The sequence below is a fragment of the Tachypleus tridentatus genome, chromosome 4 (genome assembly GCF_004210375.1).
Source record: "Tachypleus tridentatus isolate NWPU-2018 chromosome 4, ASM421037v1, whole genome shotgun sequence".
Taxonomy (NCBI): domain Eukaryota; kingdom Metazoa; phylum Arthropoda; class Merostomata; order Xiphosura; family Limulidae; genus Tachypleus; species Tachypleus tridentatus.
This window is the reverse complement of record NC_134828.1, coordinates 18,574,566-18,598,628: the sequence shown is the minus strand read 5'-3', so window position 1 is coordinate 18,598,628 and position 24,063 is coordinate 18,574,566. Positions and strand designations below refer to the sequence as shown.

The following is a 24,063-nucleotide window of genomic DNA, read 5'->3' as shown; positions in this document are numbered from 1 at the left end:
ATAAAGCACCCATGGCCACAAAGTGTGGAGAGCAATTTCTTTGGCAAAGGGGCGCTGACTTTATATTCACAGTTCGAGCACAAAAACGTTTAGGTCTTGCACGTAATAGTATTCGGGAAATAAAACACATAGGCGAAACACCAAATTTAAACTCTCCGAACTAACTGTGAAACCACGTAGTTAAGGCACTCGATTCATAGTCTGAGGGTCAGGGGCTTGAATCCCCGTTACGCCAAATATGTTCACCATTTTAGCCGTGGGGACATTATAATGTGACGGTCAATCCCACTATTCGTTGGTAAAAGAGTAGCCTAAGAGTTAACGGTGGGTAGTGATGACCAGTTGCGTTCCCTCTAGTCTTACACTGTCAACTTATGGATGGCTAGCGCAGATAGCACTCGTGTAGCTTTATGTTCAATAACAAAGACTACGTATAAATAAATGACCTAAGTATGGGGAATCCCGTATCACCAGTTCCAGCAAACACTTTTATAACACAGATTGAATCACAAGCGATCAATTCAGCCTTACATCCACCACTATACTGGTACAGATATGTTGATGATACAATTGGTGGATACAACGTACACTTAGTTTATCAACCACATTAACTTGATCCAACATTAAGTTCAACTGTGAACAGGAAACAAAACCAAACAAATAGTATTTCTTGACCTCACGATCACTAGAACTGATACACAATTCTAAACAGAAATCCACAAAAAATCACTCATACTGGACTATACATTCGTTGGGTCTCAGCACATGAAACAAAACAAAAACTCAACATATTAAGAAACCAAATAAACACAAACACAAAACTATGTTCACCTGATAAAATTAATGACGAATTAAACAAAATAAAACAGCATTTCATCAACATCAATAAATTTCTTTAAAAAATATGGAAAACATTATACACACACACCTTGACCAACAACAAATAAACAACAATAAATCACAAGATACAACAAACTACAAAACCTTACACTGCTGTATACCATGTGTTCCAGACATCAGCAAACAAATAACCAACATTTGGCAAAAACTAGTAACAAAATATGACATTCCAGTTAATACCAAATTTATTTAAAAACCAGACACAAAACTGAGGTCTATACTGTGTAAAAACTACACTGACAAACACCACACCAACATTATTTATAAAATACAATGTGATAACTGCCACGACTTTTATATTGGAGAAACAAGTAGAAAAATGGAAACCAGAGTCAAAGAACATAAAAAGTCACCTTCACACGTTTTCGAACACTGCAAGTCAAATAAACACAACATAACCATAGAAAACACCAAGATACTAAGTTGGGAAACAAATATAAACAAATACAAAATCAAAAAAGTTCTCCTTTGCAGCAACTGAAACCAAAATTAAACCAGTGTAAAGGAAAACCTTTATAACTATGTTAATTAATAACCTAATATCCACCTGCAGCGCCCCTACAAGAAAACCTTTATACCTATACTAATTAATAACCTAATATCTACCTCAAGCGCCCCTACTAGAAAACCTTTATACCTATACTAATTAATAACCTAATATCCACCTACAGCGCCCCCTACAAGAAAACCTTTATAACTATACTAATGAATAACCTAATATCCACCTCAACGCCCCTACAAGAAAACCTTTATACCTATACTAATGAATAACCTAATATCCACCTCAACGCCCCCTACAAGAAAACCTTTATACCTATACTAATTAATAACCTAATATCCACCTCAACGCCCCTACAAAGAAAACCTTTATACCTATACTAATTAATAACCTAATATCCACCTCAACGCCCCCTACAGTCCCTCACCCGTTTGTACTCTCGTGCCTAAGACATGTCACTTGCAAGCTCTCTCTTTCTTAACCTGAAGATGACCTAGAAAGGTCGGAAGGTTGTTTTCTCCTTTTCAATAAAAGTTCTAATGTTCATACCAGCCGTTCTGAGATACATTTTTGTTTCAAGTGGGTTTCTCGTCATAAGGAAAGGGTTTTAGTTTATTCTGTCAGATCCTGAGAGAAGTTATTAGTAGTTCTCATTAAGAGAAAGATTCAACATTGTTTTGTATTAATATTTTCTCTAATTATGAACAGAATTTGTGTGTTGGTTTCAGAGAAAACGCCATTTCGCTATGTGTTGTGTCTACCGCAAGGAATCGAACGCTTTAGATTTTTTAAGTCAACAAACCAGAAACTGGTATCGCATGTGGTCCAATACCTTATTTTAAGTCAACAAACCAGAAACTGGCATCGCGTGTGGTCCCATACCTTAGTAGGACCAGAAACTGGCATTGCGTGTGGTCCCATATCTTAGTAGGACCAGAAACTGACATCGTGTGTGGTCCCATACCTTAGTAGGACCAGAAACTGGCATCGTGTGTGGTCCCATACCTTAGTAGGACCAGAAACTGGCATCTTGTGTGGTCCTATACCTTAGTAGGACCAGAACTGGCATCGTGTGTGGTCCCATACCTTAGTAGGACCAGAAACTGGCATCGCGTGTGGTCCCATACCTTATTTTAAGTCAACAAACCAGAAACTGGCATCGCGTGTGGCCCCATACCTTAGTAATACCAGAAACTGGCATCGTGTGTGGTCCCATACCTTAGTAGGACCAGAAACTGGCATCGTGTGTGGTCCTATACCTCAGTAGGACCAGAAACTGGCATCGCGTGTGGTCCCATACCTTATTTTAAGTCAACAAACCAGAAACTGGCATCGTGTGTGGTCCCATACCTTAGTAGGACCAGAAACTGGCATCGTGTGTGGTCCTATACCTTAGTAGGACCAGAAACTGGCATCGCGTGTGGTACCATACCTTAGTAGGACCAGAAACTGACATCGTGTGTGGTCCTATACCTTAGTAGGACCAGAAACTGGCATCGTGTGTGGTCCTATACCTTAGTAGGACCAGAAACTGACATCGTGTGTGGTCCTATACCTTAGTAGGACCAGAAACTGGCATCGCGTGTGGTACCATACCTTATTTTAAGTCAACAAACCAGAAACTGGCATCGTGTGTGGTCCCATACCTTAGTAGGACCAGAAACTGGCATCGTGTGTGGTCCTATACCTCAGTAGGACCAGAAACTGGCATCGCGTGTGGTCCCATACCTTATTTTAAGTCAACAAACCAGAAACTGGCATCGTGTGTGGTCCCATACCTTAGTAGGACCAGAAACTGGCATCGTGTGTGGTCCTATACCTTAGTAGGACCAGAAACTGGCATCGCGTGTGGTACCATACCTTATTTTAAGTCAACAAACCAGAAACTGGCATCGCGTGTGGTCCTATACCTTAGTAGGACCAGAAACTAGCATCGCGTGTGGTACCATACCTTATTTTAAGTCAACAAACCAGAAACTGGCATCGTGTGTGGTCCCATACCTTAGTAGGACCATAAACTGGCATCGTGTGTGGTCCTATACCTTAGTAGGACCAGAAACTGGCATCGCGTGTGGTCCTATACCTTAGTAGGACCAGAAACTGGCATCGCGTGTGGTACCATACCTTATTTTAAGTCAACAAACCAGAAACTGGCATCGCGTGTGGCCCCATACCTTAGTAGGACCAGAAACTGGCATCTTGTGTGGTCCTATACCTTAGTAGGACCAGAACTGGCATCGTGTGTGGTCCCATACCTTAGTAGGACCAGAAACTGACATCGTGTGTGGTCCCATACCTTAGTAGGACCAGAAACTGGCATCGTGTGTGGTCCCATACCTTAGTAGGACCAGAAACTGGCATCTTGTGTGGTCCTATACCTTAGTAGGACCAGAACTGGCATCGTGTGTGGTCCCATACCTTAGTAGGACCAGAAACTGACATCGTGTGTGGTCCCATACCTTAGTAGGACCAGAAAGTGGCATCGTGTGTGGTCCCATACCTTATTTTAAGTCAACAAACCAGAAACTGGCATCGCGTGTGGCCCCATACCTTAGTAGGACCAGAAACTGACATCGTGTGTGGTCCCATACCTTAGTAGGACCAGAAATTGGCATCTTGTGTGGTCCTATACCTTAGTAGGACCAGAACTGGCATCGTGTGTGGTCCCATACCTTAGTAGGACCAGAAACTGACATCGTGTGTGGTCCCATACCTTAGTAGGACCAGAAACTGGCATCGCGTGTGGTCCTATACCTTAGTAGGACCAGAAACTGGCATCGCGTGTGGTACCATACCTTATTTTAAGTCAACAAACCAGAAACTGGCGTCGTGTGTGGCCCTATACCTTAGTAGAACCAGAAACTGGCATCGTGTGTGGTTCTATACCTTAGTAGGACCAGAAACTGGCATCGCGTGTGGTCCTATACCTTAGTAGGACCAGAAACTGGCATCGCGTGTGGTACCATACCTTATTTTAAGTCAACAAACCAGAAACTGGCATCGCGTGTGGCCCCATACCTTAGTAATACCAGAAACTGGTATCGTGTGTGATCCATACCTTAGTAGGACCAGAAACTGGTATCGTGTGTGGTCCATACCTCAGTGGGTAAATTCAGATTAAAATGTTAGTAGGCATTTTCTCTACGGTCCAGTTAAAAGCTGTTTTATTAAGGATGCTTGTCAAGTTAGAAGTTCGACAAGAGCGTTACTTTTGGGAGTTACAAAGACGTTACAATAATGTTCCCTGGTTGATGACATTCCATTTGAAATAATTAAAGAAAATTCGTGTATCTGTAACCCAGTTCTAACGTATACCAACGACAGATTACAAGTAACTAGCGCAGATGGTTACTATATCGATTTACGAAACAAACAAAAATATTTTTATAATCTACAAAATAGAAAATCAAAGTAACTTATGTTCAGATAAAACATATTGTTTTAGTTTTTTATTACCAAGGTGGTCTTTGGGAGAGAGTTTATATCTAATTACAATAAACGTGTCATATCAAATGTCCATAACGAAAATCTGATTTTGTGGCGCATTTCATATGTTTTGTACGTACAACACAATAATTGTTTGAAATTATTGAATAATATTTTAAATATTTAATAATATTTTAAAAATTTATTGCCTCTCAGACATTTTGTGTCGTTTGCTACTACTCCCTCTACCGGTGGTTTTTGCATTACGATCATCCCGATTGCATTTAATTATAAGCCTCAGTTAGAGAATGTAACGAATTCTATGTAACTAACATCGTATCTACAATATACTAAATGCGAAACGAAGTTGCTTATTGTAAGCAGCTGAAATTTATTATCCAATAGAAACAAAGTTGTATGAGTTTTCTTAAAATTCCATCTTACACTTCTGTTATATCAATTTTACGCATCTCAACGTTTAAAGGAGAAACAAAGTAATAATAAAAAGGGGTTTTCCATCAGCTAGGTATGTGCCTCAAGCACGGTTGAGAGGTAAGCTTCCTACTCAACTTTGAAGTTGATTCAAACTGTCACATACTGTGAAGGATGGCTTTACGCAATTCGTATCGAATTTTCTCTTCGATATTTTTTCATCTTAGTAAGTACACAAGAAATGAACCTATCAGAAATGAGTATTATCAATCTTAGGAATGTAAGTTTACCCAATAATGACAAAGAACGTTATTAGCATGCTTCAAGAGAATAATCGCATAAGTTACTCACAATAATATGGTGCGGAAGGGAAGACCAATAGGGACCAACAGTTTTTAAATATAATAAAATACACAATTATCGATGTACTAAATAAAACGTGAAATATCGTTATACGATAATTAAAGTTTTTGTTTTGCTTGTAATTAAATACAAAGCTACACAATGGTCTATCTGCGCTGTGCCCACCACGAGTATCAAAACCCAGTTTCTAGTGTTCTTGAAGATAACAAAATAAAAATTATATAATAGAAAACATGAACAGTTTTACAGAGGTAATGAAAACGTTATCTAAGAAAACATAAACTCTCTTCTTGTGGTGATAAAAGAAACAATTATCTAACAGTTAAAATTCAGATAAATAAACAAAACATTTATCTAATAATTAATCTTCAGATAAATAAATAAAACAATTATCTAACAATTAATTTTCAGGTAAATAAACAACACAATTATCTAATAGTCAATCTTCAGATAAATAAACAACACAATTATCTAATAATTAATCTTCAGATAAATGAACAACACAATTATCTAACAATTAAAATTCAGATAAACAAAACAATTATCTAATAATTAATCTTCAGATAAATAAACAATACAGTTATCTAACAATTAATCTTCAGGTAAATAAACAACACAATTATCTAACAATTAAAATTCAGATAAATAAACAACACAATTATCTAACAGTTATAATTCACATAAATAAACATAATAATTATATAACAATTAATCTTCAGATAAATAAATCAAACTATCTAATAAGAGAAGTTTTTCTAGTGTTACAACAAAAAGTTAAAAAAAATTATCAAAATATTTTGAGTAAAATACAATACATAGGTGTATAAAAATACGAAACTAACATTCGGATATATACATAACCTTTACCGGTAAAAGTTAATTTGGTTTGTTTTGATTTGATTTCTCGCAAAGCTACACGAGAGATATTTGCAATATCTGTCCCTAATTTAGCAGTGTAATACTAAAGGGAAGGTAGCTAGTCACTGCCATCCTCCGCCAACTCTTGGGATACTCTTTTACCAACGAATAGGAAGATTGACCGTCACTTTACAACGCCTTCACGGCTGAAAGGGCGAGCATCTTTGGTGCGAAGAGGATTCAAACCAGCGACCCTCGAATTACCAGTCGAATGCTTTAACCACCCGGCTATGCCAGTCCAAGTTCGCTTGAGACTGTAGAGTCTGTTTGGACACTTTTTAGACATGTTACACTAAAGAATAACTGAAAATTGACAGAGAAACATCTGAAAATAATCATATACACAGATGTATATGTCAACTATTGAACACTAAAATAATGCTTAAAATGTCTTTTAAAAAGACCGTTTTACTGTGTAGAATAAGATTCGAAAAACATTCGTTTGAGTTTATAGTGTGAAATTTTAAAGTTATAGCTAGTTTCTATATTCAGTATAGAACAATACCCGAAAGAAGGTTTGTTTGTTTGTTTGTTTGTTTTGGAATTTCGCACATAGCTACTCGAGGGCTATCTGTGCTAGCCGTCCCTAATTTAGCAGCGTAAAACTGGAGGGAAGGCAGCTAGTCATCACCATCCACCGCCAAGTCTTGGGCTACTCTTTTACCAACGAATAGTGGGATTGATCGTCACATTATAACGCCCCCACGGCTGAAAGGGCGAGCATGTTTGGCGAGACCGAGATGCGAACTCGCGACCCTCAGATTGCGAGTCGCACGCCTTAACACGCTTGGCCATGCCAGACCTATCTAACAGTTAAAATTCAGATAAATGAACAAAACAGTTATCTAACAATCTTCAGGTAAATAAACAATACAATTATCTAACAGTTAATCGTCAGATAAATAAGCAAAACAATTATCTAACAATTAATCTTCAGTTAATGGCTATGAGTGCAATTGATTATCTGTTTTCCATCTAGTCTGTCAGCTTAAAATTAGATACGGTTTTGCAAAGGTAACCGTTTGTGTATCAATACAAGATAATCAGTAAATGATTTTACTCTTGATGAAACGATTTCTTTTTGAAATATTATTTTGATTTTATAAAATTCAACTGTTATACGAAAAAGCAAACCAAATTTCATTATCAGTTTTGACCGATAGTGATTTACAAAATCCACTGAAAGAAACAGCAGTTACTGTACTACGATATGGATTAGATGATGCTCCATTATTAGCTACTGATTTGGTATTCTTTCTCTCAGATTAGGAAGAGTTATAGCTGCGACAGAGCCTGGAAGCTGGACATCTACCACAGACCTGAAATTCATCAACCAAGATTTGGTATTCTTTCTCTCAGATTAGGAAGAGTTATAGCTGTGACAGAGCCTGGAAGCTGGACATCTACCACACACCTGAGATTCATCAACCAAGATTTGGTATTCTTTCTCTCAGATTAGGAAGAGTTATAGCTGTGACAGAGCCTGGAAGCTGGACATCTACCACAGACCTGAGATTCATCAACCAAGATTTGGTATTCTTTCTCTCAGATTAGGAAGAGTTATAGCTGTGACAGAGCCTGGATGCTGGACATCTACCACAGACCTGAGATTCATCAACCAAGATTTGGTATTCTTTCTCTCAGATTAGGAAGAGTTATAGCTGTGACAGAGCCTGGAAGCTGGACATCTACCACAGACCTGAGATTCATCAACCAAGATTTGGTATTCTTTCTCTCAGATTAGGAAGAGTTATAGCTGTGACAGAGCCTGGAAGCTGGACATCTACCACAGACCTGAGATTCATCAACCAAGATTTGGTATTCTTTCTCTCAGATTAAGAAGAGTTATAGCTGTGACAGAGCCTGGAAGCTGGACATCTACCACAGACCTGAGATTCATCAACCAAGATTTGGTATTCTTTCTCTCAGATTAGGAAGAGTTATAGCTGTGACAGAGCCTGGAAGCTGGACATCTACCACAGACCTGAGATTCATCAACCAAGATTTGGTATTCTTTCTCTCAGATTAGAAAGAGTTATAGCTGTGACAGAGCCTGGAAGCTGGACATCTACCACAGACCTGAGATTCATCAACCAATATTTGGTATTCTTTCTCTCAGATTAGGAAGAGTTATAGCTGTGACAGAGCCTGGAAGCTGGACATCTACCACAGACCTGAGATTCATCAACCAAGATTTGGTATTCTTTCTCTCAGATTAGGAAGAGTTATAGCTGTGACAGAGCCTGGAAGCTGGACATCTACCACAAACCTGAGATTCATCAACCAAGATTTGGTATTCTTTCTCTCAGATTAGGAAGAGTTATAGCTGTGACAGATCCTGGAAGCTGGACATCTACCACAGACCTGAGATTCATCAACCAAGATTTGGTATTCTTTCTCTCAGATTAGGAAGAGTTATAGCTGTGACAGAGCCTGGAAGCTGGACATCTACCACAGACCTGAGATTCATCAACCAAGATTTGGTATTCTTTCTCTCAGATTAGGAAGAGTTATAGCTGTGACAGAGCCTGGAAGCTGGACATCTACCACAGACCTGAGATTCATCAACCAAGATTTGGTATTCTTTCTCTCAGATTAGGAAGAGTTATAGCTGTGACAGAGCCTGGAAGCTGGACATCTACCACAGACCTGAGATTCATCAACCAAGATTTGGTATTCTTTCTCTCAGATTAGGAAGAGTTATAGCTGTGACAGAGCCTGGAAGCTGGACATCTACCACAGACCTGAGATTCATCAACCAAGATTTGGTATTCTTTCTCTCAGATTAGGAAGAGTTATAGCTGTGACAGAGCCTGGAAGCTGGACATCTACCACAGACCTGAGATTCATCAACCAAGATTTGGTATTCTTTCTCTCAGATTAAGAAGAGTTATAGCTGTGACAGAGCCTGGAAGCTGGACATCTACCACAGACCTGAGATTCATCAACCAAGATTTGGTATTCTTTCTCTCAGATTAGGAAGAGTTATAGCTGTGACAGAGCCTGGAAGCTGGACATCTACCACAGACCTGAGATTCATCAACCAAGATTTGGTATTCTTTCTCTCAGATTAGAAAGAGTTATAGCTGTGACAGAGCCTGGAAGCTGGACATCTACCACAGACCTGAGATTCATCAACCAAGATTTGGTATTCTTTCTCTCAGATTAGGAAGAGTTATAGCTGTGACAGAGCCTGGAAGCTGGACATCTACCACAGACCTGAGATTCATCAACCAAGATTTGGTATTCTTTCTCTCAGATTAGGAAGAGTTATAGCTGTGACAGAGCCTGGAAGCTGGACATCTACCACAAACCTGAGATTCATCAACCAAGATTTGGTATTCTTTCTCTCAGATTAGGAAGAGTTATAGCTGTGACAGAGCCTGGAAGCTGGACATCTACCACAGACCTGAGATTCATCAACCAAGATTTGGTATTCTTTCTCTCAGATTAGGAAGAGTTATAGCTGTGACAGAGCCTGGAAGCTGGACATCTACCACAGACCTGAGATTCATCAACCAAGATTTGGTATTCTTTCTCTCAGATTAGGAAGAGTTATAGCTGTGACAGAACCTGGAAGCTGGACATCTACCACAGACCTGAGATTCATCAACCAAGATTTGGTATTCTTTCTCTCAGATTAGGAAGAGTTATAGCTGTGACAGAGCCTGGAAGCTGGACATCTACCACAGACCTGAGATTCATCAACCAAGATTTGGTATTCTTTCTCTCAGATTCGGAAGAGTTATAGCTGTGACAGAGCCTGGAAGCTGGACATCTACCACAAACCTGAGATTCATCAACCAAACCCTAGAGAACAGAACTTTGTACTGTTGTAAGGATCTCTATTACATCCGACCTCACCAGGTTCTATTTAACTAACATATTCGTGAAAATATATTTCATCTAATCTTTAAGTAAAGTTATTTATTCTATTTCTGCTGCTAATTTAATTTTACATTTTAACCTGAAATCTATTTTGTACAAACTGTAAATAGAATTCTTTTACTTTAACTTGCCACCTATTTTGTTTAAAGCGCTAAGTGAAATTTGTATTTTAACTTATTTTATCATAACTGCTAATGGGGTTTTGTATTTTAACCTATTTTATCCAAACTGCTAATGGGGTTTTGTATTTTAACCTATTTTATCTAAACTGCTAGTGGGGTTTTGTATTTTAACCTATTTTTTTTCCAACTAGAAAATATAGGACAATTTTTATGTGTATTCCTAGCGATTTGATCTTTGACATTCAACAGATCTGAATCATATAAATGTTTTCTTCCAATTTCAGTAGATACTGACGCTGGTGGTATTCAAATATTTGTGTTTTGGCTGCAGGCAAGCCTATATTGGGTCACATTGGCGAACGTTCGGTACCCTAGTCAAGGAGCATGCGCATAACAGTCTTTTACATAACTCTAGCAATTCGAACAACATAAGTAAAGGCTGTAATGAAAAATCAGATAGTAAACACTTCAACATAATAGACTCAGCGAAAGATGAATGAATTCTAAGAGAAAAGGAAGTAACACTTATTAGCAAGCTACAACCAAAGCTGAGCATCAACTATCTACGTCGCTGCATCTCAAACTACAATCAACTCAGATGGGTAGAAAGTACAAACTTCATCCAACAAACAAGGGTCTGCAATTATTGGTTGACATTTTCTCTATCATAGATAAATAGAATCAGCTAATCGTGTTCAGTATCTGAATTAAAGAACACGATTCTGCAAATAAGTTTTCCCACCTATAGTGATCAAATTTCGTACGTTTATAACCGTCCAAAAGGCTAAAAGTTCATGGACTTATAACAGATACTGAGAGAACGTTAAAATAGATTGGACTACTATAATATATTACCAGCATCTATATGTCGTGTGAGTTTTTTATTATTATTTATTTTAAGCCTAATTTTTTCAAAGTCCTTTTCCAACTCTTCCAATATATATAGACATCTGTGGGAGAAGTAATTAACACGACTCAGTCACAAACCCCTGAAGAACTTATGAAGAAATAGATTAAGTGATTAGAGATGTCTTCTAAACACTTGGTTGCTATGTGTCATTCGAAAAGCTCTCCTTGTTCCAGTGACGTCATTTCCGAAGCATTATTACAGCTGTTGGTAAAACATCAGTGTTCTAGTCTTCGTGGGGAATCTGTGCATTTGTAAGATTATTATCTGAAACTTGGGATCTGTGTGATGAATGATATTAACCGTAGTTGTGAATTTTGTCAACCTTTTATAACCATGAGTTATTACGTTTATTCGTATAGAACGATCGCTTTACGTTTATTTTATTTTAAGGGCTATAAATCCGTACAGTGTCGGGATATAGTTTTTATCTCAAAGCTGAAGTACACATCTTAAATACAAGGGGTGGGGTGGTAAATGAAGCTTAAAGAAAATTTGCTAAACCACCTTAAAATCTGAGAGGTTTATAGGATCACAAAAACGAATTACCAACGCATGTGCAATGCAGATTCTGTGCTTCAAGGAAAGAGGGCACGTAGTCAACTGAGTCAATATTTATATTCTGGTCATAAGACTGGAATATAAAAAGCACAGAAAAATATCTTTGTCGTTTCGTTCACTCTTTCCTTACGAGAAACGACCTTCTTTCGGACTAAAACCTAAGTGAGAAGTCTAATGTTTTATACAAAAAATGTTATAGTCTACAAAAGTAGGCGTAGGTATTAACCTAGAGGCTTTGAATTTTGTTTGTTTGTTTTGGGATTTCGCACAAAGCTACTCGAGGGTTATCTGTGCTAGCCGTCCCTAATTTAGCAGTGTAAGACTAGAGGGAAAGCAGCTAGTCATCACCACCCACCGCCAACTCTTGGGCTACTCTTTTACCAACGATTAGTGGGATTGGCCGTTAAATTATAACGCCCCCACGGCTAAGAGGGCGAGCATGTTTGGCGCGACGCGGATGCGAACCCGCGACCCTCAGATTACGAGTCGCACGCTTTAACGAGCATGGCCATGCCAGGCCACTTTGAATTTTAAGAATGGGTGTTAACTACATATCTTTGAATTTTAAGAATGGGTGTTAATTTAATGTCTTTAAAATTTAGGAATAGGTATTAAGTTAATGTCTTTAATGTCTATATTGAAATATAGTGTGTGCATTCTGTTATATACTGAGATATAGAGTATGTATTCTGTTATATACTGAGATATAGAGTGTGTGTTCTGTTGTATACTGAGATATAGAGTGTGTATTCTGTTATAAACTGAAATATATTGTGTGTATTCTGTTATATACTGAGATATAGAGTGTGTATTCTGTTATATACTGAGATATAGAGTGTGTGTTCTGTTATATACTGAGATATAGTGTGTGTATTCTGTTATATACTGAGATATAGAGGGTATTCTGTTATATACTGAGATATAGAGTGTGTCTTCTGTTATATACTGAGATATATTGTGTGTATTCTGTTATATACTGAGATATAGAGGGTATTCTGTTATATACTGAGATATAGAGTGTGTATTCTGTTATATACTGAGATATATTGTGTGTATTCTGTTATATACTGAGATATAGTGTGTGTATTCTGTTATATACTGAGATATAGAGTGTGTATTCTGTTATATACTGAGATATAGTGTGTGTATTCTGTTATATACTGAGATATAGTGTGTGTATTCTGTTATATACTGAGATATAGAGGTGTATTCTGTTATATACTGAGATATAGTGTATTGTATTCTGTTATATACTGAGATATAGAGTGTGTATTCTGTTATATACTGAGATATAGAGTGTGTATTCTGCTATATACTGAGATATAGAGTGTGTATTCTGTTATATACTGAGATATAGTGTGTGTATTCTGTTATATACTGAGATATATTGTGTGTATTCTGTTATATACTGAGATATAGAGTGTGTATTCTGTTATATACTGAGATATAGAGTGTATTCTGTTATATACTGAGATATAGTGTGTGTATTCTGTTATATACTGAGATATAGAGTGTGTATTCTGTTATATACTGAGATATAGAGTGTGTATTCTGTTATATACTGAGATATAGTGTGTGTATTCTGTTATATACTGAGATATAGAGGGTATTCTGTTATATACTGAGATATATTGTGTGTATTCTGTTATATACTGAGATATAGTGTGTGTATTCTGTTATATACTGAGATATAGAGTGTGTATTCTGTTATATACTGAGATATAGAGTGTGTATTCTGTTATATACTGAGATATAGTGTGTGTATTCTGTTATATACTGAGATATAGAGGGTATTCTCTTTATATACTGAGATATAGAGTGTGTATTCTGTTATATACTGAGATATATTGTGTGTATTCTGTTATATACTGAGATATAGTGTGTGTATTCTGTTATATACTGAGATATAGAGTGTGTATTCTGTTATATACTGAGATATAGAGTGTGTATTCTGTTATATACTGAGATATATTGTGTGTATTCTGTTATATACTGAGATATAGAGTGTGTATTCTGTTATATACTGAGATATAGAGTGTGTATTCTGTTATATACTGAGATATAGTGTGTGTATTCTGTTATATACTGAGATATATGTGTGTATTCTGTTACATACTGAGATATAGTGTGTGTATTCTGTTATATACTGAGATATAGAGTGTGTATTCTGTTATATACTGAGATATAGTGTGTGTATTCTGTTATATACTGAGATATAGAGTGTGTATTCTGTTATATACTGACATATATATAGTGTGTGTATTCTGTTATATACTGAGATATAGAGTGTGTATTCTGTTATATCTGAGATATAGAGTGTATTCTGTTATATACTGAGATATAGAGTGTGTATTCTGTTATATACTGAGATATAGAGTGTGTGTATTCTGTTATATACTGAGATATAGAGTGTGTATTCTGCTATATACTGAGATATAGAGTGTGTATTCTGTTATATACTGAGATATAGTGTGTGTATTCTGTTATATACTAAGATATAGAGTATGTATTCTGTTATATACTGATATATAGAGAGTGTATTCTGTTATATTACTGAGATATAGAGTGTATTCTGTTATATACTGAGATATAGAGTGTGTATTCTTTTATGTACTGAGATATAGAGTGTGTATTCTGTTATATACTGAGATATAGAGTGTGTATTCTGTTATATACTGAGATATAGAGTGTATTCTGTTATATACTGAGATATAGAGTGTGTATTCTTTTATATACTGAGATATAGAGTGTATTCTGTTATATACTGAGAGATATAGAGTGTATTCTGTTATATACTGAGATATAGAGTGTGTATTCTGTTATATACTGAGATATAGAGAGTGTATTCTGTTATATACTGAGATATAGAGTGTGTATTCTTTTATGTACTGAGATATAGAGTGTGTATTCTGTTATGTACTGAGATATAGAGTGTGTATTCTGTTATATACTGAGATATAGAGTGTGTATTCTGTTATATACTGAGATATAGTGTGTGTATTCTGTTATATACTGAGATATAGAGTGTGTATTCTGTTATATACTGAGTAGTGTATTCTGTTATATACTGAGATCTGTGTGTATTCTGATACTGAGATATAGTGTGTATTCTGTTATATACTGAGATATAGAGTGTGTATTCTGTTACATACTGAGATATAGAGTGTGTATTCTGTTATATACTGAGAGATATAGTATTGTGTATTCTGTTATATACTGAGATATAGAGTGTATTCTGTTATATACTGAGATATAGAGTGTGTGTTCTGTTATATACTGAGATATAGTGTGTGTATTCTGTTATATACTGAGATATAGAGGGTATTCTGTTATATACTGAGATATAGAGTGTGTATTCTGTTATATACTGAGATATAGTGTGTGTATTCTGTTATATACTGAGATATAGTGTGTGTATTCTGTTATATACTGAGATATAGAGTGTGTATTCTGTTATATACTGAGATATAGTGTGTGTATTCTGTTATATACTGAGATATACTGTGTGTATTCTGTTATATACTGAGATATAGTGTGTGTATTCTGTTATATACTGAGATATAGAGTGTATTCTGTTATATACTGAGATATAGAGTGTGTGTTCTGTTATATACTGAGATATAGTGTGTGTATTCTGTTATATACTGAGATATAGAGTGTGTATTCTGTTATATACTGAGATATAGAGTGTGTATTCTGTTATATACTGAGATATAGTGTGTGTATTCTGTTATATACTGAGATATAGAGGGTATTCTGTTATATACTGAGATATAGAGTTGTGTATTCTGTTGTTATATACTGAGATATATTGTGTGTATTCTGTTATATACTGAGATATAGAGGGTATTCTGTTATATACTGAGATATAGAGTGTGTATTCTGTTATATACTGAGATATATTGTGTGTATTCTGTTATATACTGAGATATAGTGTGTGTATTCTGTTATATACTGAGATATAGAGTGTGTATTCTGTTATATACTGAGATATAGTGTGTGTATTCTGTTATATACTGAGATATAGTGTGTGTATTCTGTTATATACTGAGATATAGAGTGGTATTCTGTTATATACTGAGATATAGAGTGTGTATTCTGTTATATACTGAGATATAGAGTGTGTATTCTGTTATATACTGAGATATAGAGTGTGTATTCTGTTATATACTGAGATATAGAGTGTGTATTCTGTTATATACTGAGATATAGTGTGTGTATTCTGTTATATACTGAGATATATTGTGTGTATTCTGTTATATACTGAGATATAGAGTGTGTATTCTGTTATATACTGAGATATAGAGTGTATTCTGTTATATACTGAGATATATTGTGTGTATTCTGTTATATACTGAGATATAGAGTGTGTATTCTGTTATATACTGAGATATAGAGTGTGTATTCTGTTATATACTGAGATATAGAGTGTGTATTCTGTTATATACTGAGATATAGTGTGTGTATTCTGTTATATACTGAGATATAGAGTGTGTATTCTGTTATATACTGAGATATAGAGTGTGTATTCTGTTATATACTGAGATATAGAGTGTGTATTCTGTTATATACCTAGAGATAGTGTGTGTATTCTGTTTATATACTGAGATATAGAGTGTGTATTCTGTTATATACTGAGATATAGAGTGTGTGTTCTGTTATATACTGAGATATAGTGTGTGTATTCTGTTATATACTGAGATATAGAGTGTGTTCTGTTATATACTGAGATATAGAGTGTGTATTCTGTTATATACTGAGATATAGAGTGTGTATTCTGTTATATACTGAGATATAGTGTGTGTATTCTGTTATATACTGAGATATAGAGTGTGTATTCTGTTATATACTGAGATATAGTGTGTGTATTCTGTTTATATACTGAGATATAGAGTGTGTATTCTGTTATATACTGAGATATATTGTGTGTATTCTGTTATATACTGAGATATAGAGTGTATTCTGTTATATACTGAGATATAGAGTGTGTATTCTGTTATATACTGAGATATAGTGTGTGTATTCTGTTATATACTGAGATATAGTGTGTGTATTCTGTTATATACTGAGATATAGAGTGTGTATTCTGTTATATACTGACATATAGTGTGTGTATTCTGTTATATACTGTGTGTATTCTGTTATATACTGAGATATAGTGTGTGTATTCTGTTATATACTGAGATATAGAGGGTATTCTGTTATATACTGAGATATAGAGTGTGTGTTCTGTTATATACTGAGATATAGTGTGTATTCTGTTATATACTGAGATATAGAGTGTGTATTCTGTTATATACTGAGATATAGAGTGTGTATTCTGTTATATACTGAGATATAGAGTGTGTATTCTGTTATATACTGAGATATAGAGTGTGTATTCTGTTATATACTGAGATATAGAGTGTGTATTCTGTTATATACTGAGATATATTGTGTGTATTCTGTTATATACTGAGATATAGAGTGGTATTCTGTTATATACTGAGATATAGAGTGTGTATTCTGTTATATACTGAGATATATTGTGTGTATTCTGTTATATACTGAGATATAGTGTGTGTATTCTGTTATATACTGAGATATAGAGTGTGTATTCTGTTATATACTGAGATATAGTGTGTGTATTCTGTTATATACTGAGATATAGTGTGTGTATTCTGTTATATACTGAGATATAGAGGGTATTCTGTTATATACTGAGATATAGTGTGTGTATTCTGTTATATACTGAGATATAGAGTGTGTATTCTGTTATATACTGAGATATAGAGTGTGTATTCTGTTATATACTGAGATATAGAGTGTGTATTCTGTTATATACTGAGATATAGTGTGTATATTCTGTTATATACTGAGATATAGAGTGTGTATTCTGTTATATACTGAGATATAGAGTGTGTATTCTGTTATATACTGAGATATATATTGTGTGTATTCTGTTATATACTGAGATATAGTGTGTGTATTCTGTTATATACTGAGATATAGAGTGTGTATTCTGTTATATACTGAGATATAGAGTGTGTATTCTGTTATATACTGAGATATAGAGTGTGTATTCTGTTATATACTGAGATATAGAGTGTATTCTGTTATATACTGAGATATAGAGTGTGTATTCTGTTATATACTGAGATATATTGTGTGTATTCTGTTATATACTGAGATATAGTGTGTGTATTCTGTTATATACTGAGATATAGAGTGTGTATTCTGTTATATACTGAGATATAGAGTGTGTATTCTATTTATATACTGAGATATAGAGTGTGTATTCTGTTATATACTGAGATATAGAGGGTATTCTCTTATATACTGAGATATAGAGTGTGTATTCTGTTATATACTGAGATATATTGTGTGTATTCTGTTATATACTGAGATATAGAGTGTGTATTCTGTTATATACTGAGATATAGAGTGTGTATTCTGTTATATACTGAGATATAGTGTGTGTATTCTGTTATATACTGAGATATATTGAGTGTGTATTCTGTTATATACTGAGATATAGAGTGTGTATTCTGTTATATACTGAGATATAGAGTGTGTGTTCTGTTATATACTGAGATATAGTGTGTATTCTGTTATATACTGAGATATAGAGTGTATTCTGTTATATACTGAGATATAGAGTGTGTATTCTGTTATATACTGAGATATAGAGTGTGTATTCTGTTATATACTGAGATATAGAGTGTGTATTCTGTTATATACTGAGATATAGAGTGTGTATTCTGTTATATACTGAGATATAGATGTGTGTATTCTGTTATATACTGAGATATAGAGTGTGTATTCTGTTATATACTGAGATATAGTGTGTGTATTCTGTTATATACTGAGATATAGAGTGTGTATTCTGTTATATACTGAGATATAGAGTGTATTCTGTTATATACTGAGATATAGAGTGTGTATTCTGTTATATACTGAGATATAGAGTGTGTATTCTGTTATATACTGAGATATAGAGTGTGTATTCTGTTATATACTGAGATATAGAGTGTGTATTCTGTTATATACTGAGATATAGTGTGTGTATTCTGTTATATACTGAGATATAGAGTGTGTATTCTGTTATATACTGAGATATAGAGAGTGTATTCTGTTATATACTGAGATATAGAGTGTATTCTGTTATATACTGAGATATAGAGTGTGTATTCTGTTATATACTGAGATATAGAGTGTGTATTCTGTTATATACTGAGATATAGAGTGTGTATTCTGTTATATACTGAGATATAGAGTGTATTCTGTTATATACTGAGATATAGAGTGTGTATTCTGTTATATACTGAGATATAGAGTGTATTCTGTTATATACTGAGATATAGAGTGTGTATTCTGTTATATACTGAGATATAGAGTGTGTATTCTGTTATATACTGAGATATAGAGTGTATTCTGTTATATACTGAGATATAGAGTGTGTATTCTGTTATATACTGAGATATAGAGTGTATTCTGTTATATACTGAGATATAGAGTGTGTATTCTGTTATATACTGAGATATAGAGTGTGTATTCTGTTATATACTGAGATATAGAGTGTGTATTCTGTTATATACTGAGATATAGAGTGTGTATTCTGTTATATACTGAGATATAGTGTGTGTATTCTGTTTATATACTGAGATATAGTGTGTATTCTGTTATATACTGAGATATAGAGTGTGTATTCTGTTATATACTGAGATATAGAGTGTATTCTGTTATATACTGAGATATAGTGTGTATTCTGTTATATACTGAGATATAGAGTGTGTGTATTCTGTTATATACTGAGATATAGAGTGTGTATTCTGTTATATACTGAGATATAGAGTGTATTCTGTTATATACTGAGATATAGAGTGTGTATTCTGTTATATACTGAGATATAGAGTGTGTATTCTGTTATATACTGAGATATAGAGTGTGTATTCTGTTATATACTGAGATATAGAGTGTGTATTCTGTTATATACTGAGATATAGTGTGTATTCTGTTATATACTGAGATATATTGTGTGTATTCTGTTATATACTGAGATATAGAGTGTGTATTCTGTTATATACTGAGATATAGAGTGTATTCTGTTATATACTGAGATATATTGTGTGTATTCTGTTATATACTGAGATATATATGTGTGTATTCTGTTATATACTGAGATATAGAGTGTGTATTCTGTTATATACTGAGATATAGAGTGTGTATTCTGTTATATAATGAGATATAGAGTGTGTATTCTGTTATATACTGAGATATAGAGGGTATTCTGTTATATACTGAGATATAGAGTGTGTATTCTGTTATATACTGAGATATAGTGTGTGTATTCTGTTATATACTGAGATATAGTAGTGTGTATTCTGTTATATACTGAGATATAGAGTGTGTATTCTGTTATATACTGAGATATAGTGTGTGTATTCTGTTATATACTGAGATATAGTGTGTATTCTGTTATATACTGAGATATAGAGTGTGTATTCTGTTATATACTGAGATATAGAGTGTGTATTCTGTTATATACTGAGATATAGTGTGTATTCTGTTATATACTGAGATATAGTGTGTGTATTCTGTTATATACTGAGATATAGAGTGTGTATTCTGTTATATACTGAGATATAGTGTGTGTATTCTGTTATATACTGAGATATAGAGTGTGTATTCTGTTATATACTGAGATATAGAGTGTGTATTCTGTTATATACTGAGATATAGAGTGTGTATTCTGTTATATACTGAGATATAGAGTGTGTATTCTGTTATATACTGAGATATATGAGTGTGTATTCTGTTATATACTGAGATATAGTGTGTGTATTCTGTTATATACTGAGATATAGAGTGTGTATTCTGTTATATACTGAGATATAGATATAGTGTGTATTCTGTTATATACTGAGATATACTGTAGTGTGTATTCTGTTATATACTGAGATATAGTGTGTGTATTCTGTTATATACTGAGATATAGAGTGTATTCTGTTATATACTGAGATATAGAGTGTGTATTCTGTTATATACTGAGATATAGTGTGTGTATTCTGTTATATACTGAGATATAGAGTGTGTATTCTGTTATATACTGAGATATAGAGTGTGTATTCTGTTATATACTGAGATATAGTGTGTGTATTCTGTTATATACTGAGATATAGAGTGTATTCTGTTATATACTGAGATATAGAGTGTGTATTCTGTTATATACTGAGATATAGAGTGTGTATTCTGTTATATACTGAGATATAGAGGTGTATTCTGTTATATACTGAGATATAGAGTGTGTATTCTGTTATATACTGAGATATATTGTGTGTATTCTGTTATATACTGAGATATAGAGTGTGTATTCTGTTATATACTGAGATATAGAGTGTGTATTCTGTTATATACTGAGATATAGTGTGTATTCTGTTATATACTGAGATATAGAGTGTGTATTCTGTTATATACTGAGATATAGAGTGTGTATTCTGTTATATACTGAGATATAGTGTGTGTATTCTGTTATATACTGAGATATAGAGTGTGTATTCTGTTATATACTGAGATATAGAGTGTGTATTCTGTTATATACTGAGATATAGTGTGTGTATTCTGTTATATACTGAGATATAGAGTGTGTATTCTGTTATATACCTGAGATATAGAGTGTGTATTCTGTTATATACTGAGATATAGAGTGTATTCTGTTATATACTGAGATATAGTGTGTGTATTCTGTTATTCTGTTATATACTGAGATATAGAGTGTGTATTCTGTTATATACTGAGATATAGAGTGTGTGTTCTGTTATATACTGAGATATAGTAGTGTGTATTCTGTTATATACTGAGATATAGTGAGTGTATTCTGTTATATACTGAGATATGTATTCTGTTATATACTGAGATATAGAGTGTGTATTCTGTTATATACTGAGATATAGTGTGTGTATTCTGTTATATACTGAGATATAGAGTATTCTGTTTGTATTCTGTGTTTCTGTTATATACTGAGATATAGTGTGTATTCTGTTATATACTGAGATATTCTGTTATATACCGAGTGTGTGTATTCTGTTATATACTGAGATATAGTGTGTGTATTCTGTTATATACTGAGATATAGTGTATTCTGTTATTCTGAGATATATGTACTGAGATATAGAGTGTGTATTCTGTTATATACTGAGATATAGTGTGTGTATTCTGTTATATACTGAGATATAGTGTGTGTATTCTGTTATATACTGAGATATAGAGTGTGTATTCTGTTATATACTGAGATATAGTGTGTGTATTCTGTTATATACTGAGATATAGAGATGAGATATAGATGTGTGTATTGTTATTCTGTTATATACTGAGATATAGTGTGTGTATTCTGTTATATACTGAGATATAGAGTGTGTATTCTGTTATATACTGAGATATAGTGTGTGTATTCTGTTATATACTGAGATATAGTGTGTATTCTGTTATATACTGAGATATAGTGTGTGTATTCTGTTATATACTGAGATATAGTGTGTGTATTCTGTTATATACTGAGATATAGAGTGTGTATTCTGTTATATACTGAGATATAGAGTGTGTATTCTGTTATATACTAGAGATATAGAGTGTATACTGTATATATACTGAGATATAGAGTGTGTATTCTGTTATATACTGAGATATAGAGTGTGTATTCTGTTATATACTGAGATATAGAGTGTGTATTCTGTTATATACTGAGATATAGAGTGTGTATTCTGTTATATACTGAGATATAGAGTGTATTCTGTTATATACTGAGATATAGAGTGTATTCTGTTATATACTGATATAGAGTTGTGTATTCTGTTATATACTGAGATATAGAGTGTGTATTCTGTTATATACTGAGATATAGAGTGTGTATTCTGTTATATACTGAGATATAGTGTGTGTATTCTGTTATATACTGAGATATAGAGTGTGTATTCTGTTATATACTGAGATATAGAGTGTGTATTCTGTTATATACTGAGATATAGAGTGTATTCTGTTATATACTGAGATATAGAGTGTGTATTCTGTTATATACTGAGATATAGAGTGTGTATTCTGTTATATACTGAGATATAGAGTGTGTATTCTGTTATATACTGAGATATAGAGTGTGTATTCTGTTATATACTGAGATATAGAGTGTGTATTCTGTTATATACTGAGATATAGAGTGTGTATTCTGTTATATACTGAGATATAGAGTGTATTCTGTTATATACTGAGATATAGAGTGTGTATTCTGTTATATACTGAGATATAGAGTGTATTCTGTTATATACTGAGATATAGAGTGTGTATTCTGTTATATACTGAGATATAGAGTGTATTATGTTATATACTGAGATATAGAGTGTGTATTCTGTTATATACTGAGATATAGAGTGTGTATTCTGTTATATACTGAGATATAGAGTGTATTCTGTTATATACTGAGATATAGTGTGTGTATTCTGTTATATGAGATATAGAGTGTGTATTCTGTTATATATACTGAGATATAGAGTGTGTATTCTGTTATATACTGAGATATAGAGTGTGTATTCTGTTATATACTGAGATATAGAGTGTGTATTCTGTTATATACTGAGATATAGAGTGTGTATTCTGTTATATACTGAGATATAGAGTGTGTATTCTGTTATATACTGAGATATAGAGTGTGTATTCTGTTATATACTGAGATATAGAGTGTGTATTCTGTATATACTGAGATATAGAGTGTGTATTCTGTTATATACTGAGATATATTGTGTGTGTATTCTGTTATATACTGAGATATAGAGTGTGTATTCTGTTATATACTGAGATATAGTGTGTGTATTCTGTTATATACTGAGATATAGAGTGTGTATTCTGTTATATACTGAGATATAGAGTGTGTATTCTGTTATATACTGAGATATACTGTGTGTATTCTGTTATATACTGAGATATAGAGTGTGTATTCTATTTATATACCTGAGATATAGTGAGTGTATTCTGTTATATACTGAGATATAGTGTGTGTATTCTGTTATATACCGAGATAT

The 24,063-nt window shown here is 33.7% G+C and overlaps 1 protein-coding gene and 1 long non-coding RNA gene across 2 annotated transcripts in view; both read left to right on the top strand.

Moving 5' to 3' along the window:
* The window catches only part of LOC143248247 (uncharacterized), a 78,878-nt gene extending 70,788 nt beyond the window's left edge, over positions 1 to 8,090 (top strand). The window contains exon 2 of the long non-coding RNA XR_013026839.1: positions 7,803 to 8,090. This is a non-coding gene — a long non-coding RNA (uncharacterized LOC143248247). The remainder of the gene's footprint in view (positions 1 to 7,802) is intronic.
* LOC143248621 (uncharacterized) overlaps positions 1 to 24,063 on the top strand; it is a 598,442-nt gene that overhangs the window by 179,638 nt on the left and 394,741 nt on the right. The window lies entirely within an intron of this gene.